Source organism: Bos mutus, chromosome 1, assembly GCF_027580195.1.
Source record: "Bos mutus isolate GX-2022 chromosome 1, NWIPB_WYAK_1.1, whole genome shotgun sequence".
NCBI classification, from domain to species: domain Eukaryota; kingdom Metazoa; phylum Chordata; class Mammalia; order Artiodactyla; family Bovidae; genus Bos; species Bos mutus.
Window position 1 is genome coordinate 141,917,257 of NC_091617.1, and position 11,242 is coordinate 141,928,498.

Consider the following 11,242-nt stretch of genomic DNA (forward strand, 5'->3'; position numbering starts at 1 on the left):
ACATTGGTCATCTGATCGCGGAAATCCCCCTAGACGCTCCTCCTCCCCGTGTCCATGGCCTCCGCCGCGACACAGACCAGAGCAACCCTTCTGCTCTCTGTTCTCACGTCCGCGCTTGCCCCCACCCCCATCCCCGCAGATCCACACTGCATACTAAACACAGAGAGACATTTCAGAGCACAGTTTCAATCACCTCATCCTCCTGCTTAAAATCAACAAGTGGCTTCTCATTGTTCTCGGTACAGAAAACAAATCCTGATCTTGCACTATGAGACTGCATGTTGTCTGGCTCCATTTCCTACTAGGTCTGCTTCATTCTCAGTGCTCTAAACATGACTGTCGTTCAGGTTCGTTGGCACAGTGATAATAGCAACCACAAGACCTTAGCACACGCTAGTCTTTTCACCTGAAACATTCTCTCCACACCCCATCTCTATGCTCCTAGTTAATTCCAGACACCCAGTTTCACTCCAGTGGAGTTAACACTTAATCAAGGAAGCCTTTCATTGTTTATATGCACTACACCCATGATAATCTGCTTAATATCTTGTCTCTAGACTACAAATGCCATGAAGGCAGGGACTGATGCTGACTCAATTGGCAGGTTGCCAGTGCACCAGCTTGCACCACAAATCTTGAATGAAGTCAGTGCTTGATCAATATTTGCTAAGTAAATAAATGGAACAACTAATTGTCTTATGTGTGCTAAGTTGTGTCTGACTCTTTCTGATGCCATGGACTGTAGCCAGAGAGGTTCCTCTGTCCATGGGATTTCCCAGGCAAGAATACTGGAGTGGGTTGCCATTTCCTTCTCCAGAGATCTTCTGGACCCAGGGATTGAACCCACATCTCCTTCGTTGCAGGCAGATTCTTTACCACTGAGCCACCAGGGAAGCCCAGTTGTCTTAAAGGATCAGCTATTTCTGAATTAAGTGAAGGAATCATGATAGGCATGAGGCATAGAAAACTATGACCGATTCAAATCCCACCTCTGGATTGATTCAAGTTTGAATTTACACACAGACTTAAAGGTGGCTGTTGTTGACAAAGCAAAATGCTTGAGGAAAGCCAGTCTTCCTGAAAGGCAGTACGGCAAAAGGAGCTTGTACCCTTTCGGACTGTGTTTTTCTCTGGTTATATGTACAAGAGTAGAATTGCAGGATGATATGGTAGCTCTGTTTTTAGTTTTTTAAGGAACCTCTGTACTATTCTCACACCCCAGTGTTCACTGCAGCAATGTTTACAATAGCTAGACATGGAAGCAGCTTAAATGTCCATCAACAGAAGAATGGATAGACAAGATGTGGTACATATACACAATGGAATATTATTAAGCCATTAAAAAGAACAACATAATGCCATTTGAAGCAACATGGATGGATCTAGAGATGAGTGAAGTAAGTCAGAGAAAGATAATATATTATGATATCACTTATATGTGGAATCCTTAAAAAATAATACAAATGAACTTATACAAAACAAAACCAAACTTCTAGACTTAGAGAATGAACTTATGGTTACCAGGCGGGGAGGGTGGGGAGAGGGAAAGTTAGGGAGTTTGGCGTTGACGTGTACACACTGCTACATTAAAAATGGATAACCAACAAGAATCTACTGTATAGCACCAGGAACTCTGCTCAATATTATATAACAACCTAAATGGGAAAGGAATTTGAAAAAGAATACATACAGGTTATAACAGAATCACTTTGCTGTACACCTGAAAGTAAAACAACACTGTTAAGCAACTATACTTCAATATAAAATTAAAAGTTTTACAAAATAAAATATTTTATAAAAGGGGAGGGGGCTTTCATGGAGACAGAAGATGGAAGAGAGTCTGTGTATCACAGAACAGAGAACACAAGGGCTGGAGGAAGGGAAGAGAAGGAGAGGCAGGAACAAACCAGAGAGCAATAAAGAGACCATTGCAAGGGAGTTTCAGTGAGGGGTTGACACCAGGCAGTAACCACAGGAAGCAAGAGACTTCACAGTGTTGCTGAAAATGAATCTGCTATAAACATCCTTTCTATTCAGCTAACCTAGGCTTCACAGTGAAAGTCCGTGGCCTGGGGTATTTTTCAGGCATGCAAGTGAATTTACAGTTTCTCTTCTGGGTGGGATAACAATACCAAGACCAGAGACGGCCAGTCAGTCATCACCAGGCTCACAAGCAAATTAAACTTTTCTTACAACTATGGCTTACATCTTCCTAAATGTTCTATAACACATATTCTTAAAAATACAATTAAATGTCATTTGCATACTTAAACTGATAGTGAAGCTTCATTATCTTCATGTTATAGGCTACAACCTATAGAAATTAGAAATTATTACAGTTTTATGGAGCTACAGTATAACTGGAGACCAAACTTTAAGAGGAATTCTGCATTATATCAGAAGACTCAGAGCATGTATAAATGAAAACTTAAAGATCTGTGCTTGACCATCAGAAGTGAACAAAACTTAATCATTATGATCTTTTTGAGATGATAAATCACTTGCATCACACTTTGAATTTGAATAGTATCAATACTTGTGCCAATAAGACTTATTTTTCTCAAGATTTTCTAAGTCAAATTTCATAAACTATACCTACTTTTTCATTTTCAGTTCAGTTCAGTTGCTCAGTCATGTACAACACTTTGTGACCCCATGGACTGCAGCACGCCAGGCTTCCCTGTCCATCATCACTCCCGGGGCTTGCTTAAACTCATGTCCATTGAGTCGGTGATGCCATCCAACCATCTCATCCTCTGTCGTCCCCTTCTCCTCCTGCCTTCAGTCTTTCCCAGCATCAGGGTCTTTTCTAATGAGTCAGTTATTTGCATCAGCTGGCCAAAGGATTGAAGCTTCAGCTTCAGCATCAGTCCTTCCAATAAATATAAAGGACTGATTTCCTTTAGAATTGATTGGTTTGGTCCCCTTGATGTTCAAGGGACAAGCAAGAGTCTTCTTCAACATCACAGTTCAAAAGCATCAATTCTTCAGCGCTCAGCTTTCTTTATGGTCCAATTCCCACATCCACACATGACTACTGGAAAAACCATAGCTTTGACTATACGGACCTTTGACAGCAAAGTAATGTCTCTGCTTTTTAATATGCTGTCTAGGTTTGTCATAGATTTTCTTCCAGGGAGCAAGTGTCTATTAATTTCATGGCTGCAGTGATTTTGGAGCCCAAGAAAATAAAGTCTCACTGTTTCCTCATCTATTTGCCATGAAGTGATGGGACCAGATGACATGATCTTAGTTTCTTAATGTAGTTGTCAGCCAATTTTTTCACTCTCCTCTTTCACTTTCATCAAGAGGCTCTTCAGTTCCTCGTTCCTCTTCGCTTTCTGCCATAAGGGTGGTGTCATCTGCATATCTGAGGTTATTGATATTTCTCCTGGCAATCTTGATTCCAGCTTGTGCTTCATCCACTCTGGCATTTTGCATGATGTACTCTATATATAAGTTAAATAAGGTGACAATATACGGCCTTGACGTACTCCTTTCCCAATTTGGAAACAGTCTGTTGTTCCATGCCCACTTCTAACTGTTGCTTCTTGACCTACATACAGGTTTCTCAGGAGGCAGGTAAGGTGGTCAGGTATTCCCATCTCTTGAAGCATTTTCCACAGTTTGTTGTGATTTACACAGTCAAGAGCTTTGGCATAGTCAATGAAGCAGAGGTAGATATTTTTCTGGAATTCTCTGGCTTTTTCTATGATCCAGTGGATGTTGGCAATTTGATCTCTGGTTCCTCTGCCTTTTCTAAATCCAGGACATCTGAAAGTTGAAGCCTCACTTGGAGAATTTTGAGCATGACTTTACTAGTATGTGAGATTAATGCAATTGTGCAGTAGTTTGAATATTCTTCAGCACTGCCTTTCTTTGGGATTGGAATGAAAACTTACCTTCCCCAGTCCTGTGGCCACTGCTGAGTTTTCCAAATTTGCTGGCATATTGAGTGCAGCACTTTCACAGCATCATCTTTTAGGATTTGAAATAGCTCCACTGGAATTCCATCACCTCCAATAGCTTTGTTCATAATGATGCTTCCTAAGGCCCACTTGACTTCGCACTCCAGGATGTCTGGCTCTAGGTGATGGATCACATCATCTCGGTTATGTGGGTCATTAAGATCTTTTTTGTATAGTTCTTCTGTGCATTCTTGCCACCTCTTCTTAATATCTTCTGCTTGTTAGGTCCATACTTTTTAATTTTAATCAAGTCTAAATTGAGATGTTTTTCAGCTTATTTTTATTTTCACATTATTTTCTTTTTCATCTCTTATGGTGCTACTTATATTTATTTTGTGGTATGCTATCTGATGTTAATGTGTGTCTATAAGGGTACTGTTTTAAGTGGCTTTTGTCATTATTGCTCTTATATATAAGTAAACTATAATTTTCATCATTAATATGATGCCTGGATATTTTACTATCTAACTTTTCTAGCATATTACCCAAAACTCACTACTCAAATTTCACTTCTGGATAATTTGGCTTTTTTTTTAAATTAATTTCTTAATGTGGCTAAATTATAACCAAGCTTTACTTCTCTGAAATTTATAAAACAATGAGGGCATATTGATCATTTACTGTATGGATAAAAATGGAGTGTCATTTAGTTTTCTACCATCTTGTGTGGTAATTCTCTCAAAGCAGTTAGCAGTGTTATTAGCAACTGTATTCAAACTGTGATGCTGGAGATGACTCTTGAGTGTCCCTTGCACTCAAGGAGATTCTAAAGGAAATCAGTCCTGAATATTCATTGGAAGGACTGATGCTGAAGCTGAAGCACCAATCCTTTGGCCACCTGATGCAAAGAGCTGACTCACTGAAAAAGACCCTGACGCTGCGAAAGGTTGAGGGCAGGAGAAGAGGGCAGCAGAGGATGAGATGGATAGATAGCATCACTGACTCAATACACAAGAATTTCAGCAAACTCTGGGAGACAGTGATGGACAGGAAAGCCTGGTGTGCTATAGTTCATGGGGTTGCAAAGAGTCAGACACAACTGAACAACAACAATAAATCCATTATCCATTACCATAATACATAACAAACACAAAATTGGACGGCCTACAACAATAAGCATTTATTTAGGTCATGATTCTGTAGGTTCGCCATTTGGGCTGCCCTTTGTTGGGAGATTATTCTGGTGTTTACACCTTGGTTCATGTGTCTGTGGCCTGCCTCCTGGTCGGAAGACAGAACTAGGTTGTCTAGGATGGCCTGGGTGGCTCATCTCTACTCTACCTGGCCTCTTATCCACCAGAAGAACACTGGGGCTTTCTATGCGGCAGGTCCAATGGAGAAAAGGCCCATAAAGCCTCACAAGGCCCAGAGCTGAAGCTGCCACACTGTTACTTCTGATATTCTGTTGGACAAAGCAAGTCACAAGGGCAGCAGGATCCAAGGGGTGGGAGGGATGAATCCCCGTCCTGAGGAGAGGGGCTGCAAAGCCACATCACAAGAGCCTGGACAGAGGGAAGAGTGGAGGACCAAGGCCAGTTGTCAGTCAAATCTGCCACAGTCCACTCTATGGCCTCAGTTGTCCACATGCCTGCAACTGAAGAAGTCTCATCTCCTCCCAAGATCCCCCAAGGTCTCATCTGGGTCCCAGCACTAGGTTTAAAGTCCAGGGTATCGTGATCTATACTAGGTCAGATGCTGGTCCTTAGGTGTGGCTCCTCTTGGTCCAGAGACCTGCAGACTACAGACAGGAGTGGTCTGTCCCACATGCCCAAAATATAGCAGCAAAAGGAGGAAGGCTAACCAGGATAAATGCTTCCATTTGACAAGGGGAGGAAAGGGATGCACAGAGCAATCGCTGGTCCGCAGCAGTTCTGAAATCACCAGGGAAATGACCACAGGGCACACAGGGACAGGAAGTGTTCCCTGAGTCAGCAAGTTCCACTTACTGGGAGTGTTCCCCAAGCTGTAACCCAACAAGACTTTCGTATCTGCCCTCCTGGATATCCCTCCTTTTCCAGCATCTTTTTGGTCACTTTGGAAAATGTGCCCTTTGAGCAGCTGTCTTAAACTATGCCTGCCTTTAGCACGTTGGGAGTCCAGAGGCCTTTTTCCCCTTTAAACTGTCCACTTCCCTTAGGCCAGCAGGTGGTGCTTTGTTCCAATGAAAGTGTAAGTTGCTCAGTCGTGTTCCACTCTGCGATCCCATGTACTGTACAGTCCATGGAATTCTCCAGGCCTGAATACTGGAGTGGGTAGCCTTGCCCTTCTCCAGAGGATCTTCCCAACCCAGGGATCAAATCCAGGTCTCCCGCATCACAGGCAGATTCTTTACCAGCTGAGCCACAAGGGAAGCCCAAGAATACTGGAGTGGGTAGCCTGTCCCTTCTCCAATGGATCTTCCCATCCCAGGAATTGAACCAGGGTCTCCTGCATTGCAGACAGATTCTTTACCAAGCTATTCCATCTTCTTCAGTTGCTCAGTCATGTCCAATTCTTTGCGACCTCATGGAGTGTAGCCCACCAGGCTCCGTCCATGGGATTCTCCAGGCAAGAATACTGGAGTGGGCTGCCATTTCCACTCCCTAAAAAGTGGGTTGCCATTTCCACTCCCCATTGCTGGGGATGTCAGCAACGGGGCTGAATAAAGTATCTTTCATCGTGTCCCCCAGCTCAACAACAAAAATTTAGTATCCATTCAGAGACAAATCCATTCAGGACTTCCCTGGTGGCTCAGACGGTAAAGCGTCTGTCTACAATGTGGGAGACCTGGGTTTGATCCCTGGGTCGGGAAGATTCCCTGGAGAAGTAAATGGCAACCCACTCCAGTACTCTTGCCTGGAAAATCCCATGGACGGAGGAGCTTGATGCAGGCTACTGTCCATGGGGTCGCAAAGAGTCAGGCATGACTGAGCAACTTCACTTTTAGAGACAAAAGTGCTGTTGTAAAAACTGGGATCCAGTACTATATGCCATGGAACCAGGCAAGTCTTGTCCACCCAGGTCTCAGGTAATAGACATTCAGACCTGTCGCAGCTATGGTATCTGCAGTAGCCTGTGGCCTCTTGACCATGGTCTGGGAGCCATGGAAAACAGTCTTGAATAATCACCCATGAAAAACAGCTTTGTAGGACTCCAGGTTTCCAGTGCATGAGTTCCGGCACATAATTAGAGTGAATAAATGTATGTTTCGAAGACATGGACAAGATAACAGAAGCAGTTTGACATGACCTGCATCACTCCTTCCCTAAGGCAGCACGCTGAGAGAACATCTCAGCCCACAAGGTCACAAAGGAAAGTGACAAGATACAAAGAAGATCATTACATGATTATAAAGGGGTCAGTTCATCAAGAAGATACAACACAAACACATGTTATAGATATAGGTAGAAATAAAGATATAATTTGGATCCATCCAGTATTGGAGCATCTAAGTATATTAAGCAAATATTAACAGATCTGAAGGGAGAAGTGGACAGCAATACAATAACAATAGAGAACTTCAATACCCTGTTTCAACAATGGATAAGGTGATCCAGACAGAAAACAAATAAATAAACATAGGTCTTGAAATATACTTTAGACCAGATGAACCTAATACATATACACAGAACATTCCATCCAAGGAAGAAGCTCCTTGACATTGGTCTGGGAAGGGATTAACTGGCTCATACCAAAAGCACAGGCAATTAAAAAAAAAAAGGCAAGTCAAACCACATCAAACTAAAACACGTCTTCACAGCAAAGAAACAATCAACAAAAGGAAAAGGTAACTAACTGAATGGGACAAAATATTTGCAAATCATACATCTGATAAGGGGTTAATATCCAAAATATATAAAGAATTCATACAACTCAATAGCAGGAGAAAAATCCGGTTAAAAGATGCTCAAAAGACCCAAAAAGACATTTTTCCAAGGAAGATATTCAAAAGGCGAACAGGTACACCAAAAGGTGCTCAGCGTCATAATCACCAGGGAAATGCAAATCACAACCACAGTGAGACAGCACCTCACACCTGGTAAAATGGCTAATATCAAGAAGAAAAGAAAGAACAAATGCTGTTGACGATGTGGACAAAAGGGAACCCCTGTACACTGTTGGTGGGAACATAATAAACTGGCACAGTTCCTCAAAGAATAAAAAGCAGAACTGTCACAGGACCCAGCCATCCCACTTCTGCAAATAAACCCAAAGGAAATGAAATCACTGTGTTGAAGAAATGACTGCATCCTCCTACTCAATGCAGCAATAATCTTACAATAATCTTACAATCTTACAATAATCTTCCCCTGTGACTCAGATGGAAATGAGTCTGCCCGCAATGTGGGAGACCCGGGTTCGATCCCTGGGTTGGGAAGATCCCTTGGAAGAGGAAATGGCAACCCACTCCAGTATTCTTGCCTGGAGAATTCCATGGGCAGAGGAGCCTGGTATTGCAAGGCCTAGGGTTGCAAAGAGTCGGACTCTGAGCTTGCACGCACTTTAACTTCAACTTTTCTTATTTTCTTTTCTCTTTATATAAAAGCTTTTCAATTTACTTTTCCTGTTTGCTGAGCAGCCTGCTTTTTAAAAATTCTTTTACTAAAAAGAAAATTATCAGACTTCCCTGGTGTTAACAGTGGATAAGAATATGCCTGCCAATGCAGAGGACACAGGATCGATCCCTGGTACAGGAGGATCCCACATGCTGCAGAGCAACCAAGGCCACGTGCCGTTACTACTGAGCCTGCGCTCCAGAGCCCACGAGCCACAACTACCGAGCCCACAAGCCGCAGCTCCTGAAGCCTGTGTGCCTCGAGCCTGTGCTCTGCAACAAAGGAAACCACTGCAAAGAGAGGCCCCCACACACAACCAGAGAGTAACCCCCACTTTCTACAACAAGAGAAAGCCCACGCGCAGCAACGAAGAACCAGCAGAACCAAAAAATAAATAAAATAAGAAAATTATCTTACTTAGTAAGGAATATTATGTGTGATTATTGTAAACAATAGTTTCAAATGACAGTTATTATAAACACACTACTATATATAAAACAGATAAGCAACAAGGACCTACTGTGTAACACAGGGAACTATATTCAATATTTTGTATTAACCTGTACGGGAAAAGCATCTGAAAAAGAATATACCTATATTATCATAATGTACATACACATTAAGCTGAATCACTTTGCTGCATACCTGAAACTAACACAACACTGTAAATCAAGTCTACTCCAATCAAAGTAAATAAATAAGAAAAACTACACAGCTACTGAAAGCTTTTTCAAAATAATCTTCATCTAAGACACATAATTCAATTGTATTTATTTACATAGGATAATGCATATTTCCTTTACCATAATGGAAAAGAATATTTTTAAAAGAATATATATATATCTGAATCACTTTGCTGTATAATGGGAACTAACACCATTGTAAATCAACTACACTTCAGTTTAAAAAATTATATTACCTTTGGGGCTTACCAAGCATCTATGTCTAAACTCAGAATGTAGAGTGAGGTCATGCATGCAGAAGGTGTGATAGCTGAGTGTTTTTATTTTCCTCTTTGGCCCAAACACCTTTTTGAGTTCAGGACCCATCACTAGTCCAAGTGATGTTCCAGTTATTTAGTTTATCTTAAGAAGTTTTAAAACAAAACAAAACTGCAGTTGATGAGTTGGGGTCATCAGCCGAAGTGGAGGTACATTGAGGGTAACCATGGGAGGAAGTGACCCAGTGATTAGGGGGTGGGGTGGGCATGTTGATGGTTTTTAAGATGGGTGGGTGGGATTTCTAGTAGTTTAGAAATGAATGTATGTGATTAATTAAGGAATATTGACAAACACAATTTTTGAGGTTTTGCCTAAAAATGCTGGGTCAGCACTTGCTAGAGCTTCAGGCAGAGGTGACTGGTGCCTGCAGAAAGACTCTGGGTAGAGAATTAACAGTTGAGCAAGAGCCCCCACTGTCAGCAAAATCTAGTCTACAGTTTTCCAGCTGACCTTTAAATAGGATATAATCCCATCTTCACAAATCCCTGTGAAACCACTGGTGCTTTCTCTGGCTTCCGCTTGATTTTTCTATTTGCCTCTTGCACTCGATCCTGCGGTTTCTGTTCCTTTTGGCCAAATGTAGCAGCCTCCTCACTTGATTGCAGCAGCTTCCAATGAGGCCCTGCTGTCCCCAGGCTTAGGCACTGGTGCCCACTACAAATCATCACTTGACATCGACCTCTACACAGATAAAGTCACGGGCCACAATACCCCCTGAAAGTAGTTCAGGGTGCAGATCAGGAATAAGGCACTCTGTGCTCCAGGAAAAACTGGCAGAACAGGCCTTCGGGTAGGTAGATATTTTCAGGAGAAGAATTTATGAGCCCAATTCTTCCATCTCCTTGTATCTAGAAAAGTGCTAGAATCATTAACAGTGACATCTGCCCCTAGCAGCGAGCCTCTGCTGAAATGTGTGAACTCCCTTCACTAAAATCATATGTAACACTGACCTCCCCCCACCTCTTCGGAGCACTTCCTCAGTTATCTGAGAGGCTGTCTCCCAGGCTACACTCATTTTCCCCAAATAAAGTTTAACTCCCAACTCTCATGTTGTACATTTTCATTTTCCAGTCGGCACTGATCTTACACACAGTTGCTATAGTCACCTTCACACACATAATCATATCACTTTTTTGAAAAACCATCAAGATGCACCCCCCAACTCACTGGGTCACTTCCTCGCACGGTTATCCTCAAAGTACCACCTCCTCAAGCCACTCTGGCTGATGACCCCACCTCGTTAACTGCAGGAGGTCTTTTTGCTTTCTTTGTTATTGAGTCTTAGGACTCCAGCAAGATGCCTGCTGTTGTCCTGTCCAACTCTTTTGCAACCCCACGGACTGTAGCCAGCCAGGCCCTCTGTCATGGGATTCTCCAGGCAAGAATACTGGACTAGGTTGCCATTTCCCAACCCAGGGACTGAACCCAGGTCTTCTGAGTCTCCTGCATTGGCAGGTGGATTCTTTACCACTAAGCCACTTGGAAACCAAGCCAGATGTCTACCCCAATGCTGGTGAGAGAGAACCGAGGTCTCCGGATCCCAAGAATGAAGGTGATGAGGACTTTCCAATTTCAGACCCTGTGGTTTATCACCTTCAGTATTTGGGTGGCCATTCACTTCTCCAGGGATTTTCTGGACCCAGGAATCGAACCCAGTCTCCTGCACTGCAGGCAGATTTTTTTTTACCATCTGAGCCACTAGATTGAGGGCAAAAGGAGAAGCAGGTGGCAGAGGATG